Below are 372 nucleotides of genomic sequence, written 5' to 3'. Positions count from 1 at the left end.
GAGGCAGGTGGGGTTGGGGTCGGGGGGGAGCTGGGCGAGCCACGCGCTCACGGAGGGATGCTGAGGTGGGACCAGTCGCTCTGGCTGGGGCTGGGCAGCCTCTCTGCTGGCCCTTCCTTGGGCTCCTCCGTGGCCTGCTGCAGCACCCACACCGCGGCAGACGGGCTGTCTGGTGTCAAGGCGGGTGGACCCCAGGGTCTGGGGAGCAGCACCGTGCCGCAAACACCCTGATGCTCTTTGCTCCAGCAGAGGAGCCTGAGGGTGCATCATGAAATCGTGGAGCCCAATCCGTTTCACACCGCGGCGATCACAGGGGTGTCTCGTTTTCCTGGCAGAGAAAGCTGCCTGTCCACTCCCCAACCTGCTGAGCTG

General features: G+C 66.1%; 1 protein-coding gene across 1 annotated transcript in view; it reads left to right on the top strand.

Annotated features, from left to right (window-relative positions):
* The window catches only part of LOC104497951 (Na(+)/H(+) exchange regulatory cofactor NHE-RF2-like), a gene marked incomplete at its 5' end in the record, with an annotated part of 8,043 nt that overhangs the window by 4,029 nt on the left and 3,642 nt on the right, over positions 1 to 372 (top strand). The gene's annotated exons all lie outside the window — the stretch shown is intronic.

Source organism: Buceros rhinoceros, unplaced genomic scaffold (assembly GCF_000710305.1).
Source record: "Buceros rhinoceros silvestris isolate BGI_N320 unplaced genomic scaffold, ASM71030v1 scaffold31548, whole genome shotgun sequence".
Lineage (NCBI taxonomy): Eukaryota > Metazoa > Chordata > Aves > Bucerotiformes > Bucerotidae > Buceros > Buceros rhinoceros.
Note: the sequence above shows the minus strand (reverse complement) of the source record. Positions and strands in the feature narration are given on the sequence as shown.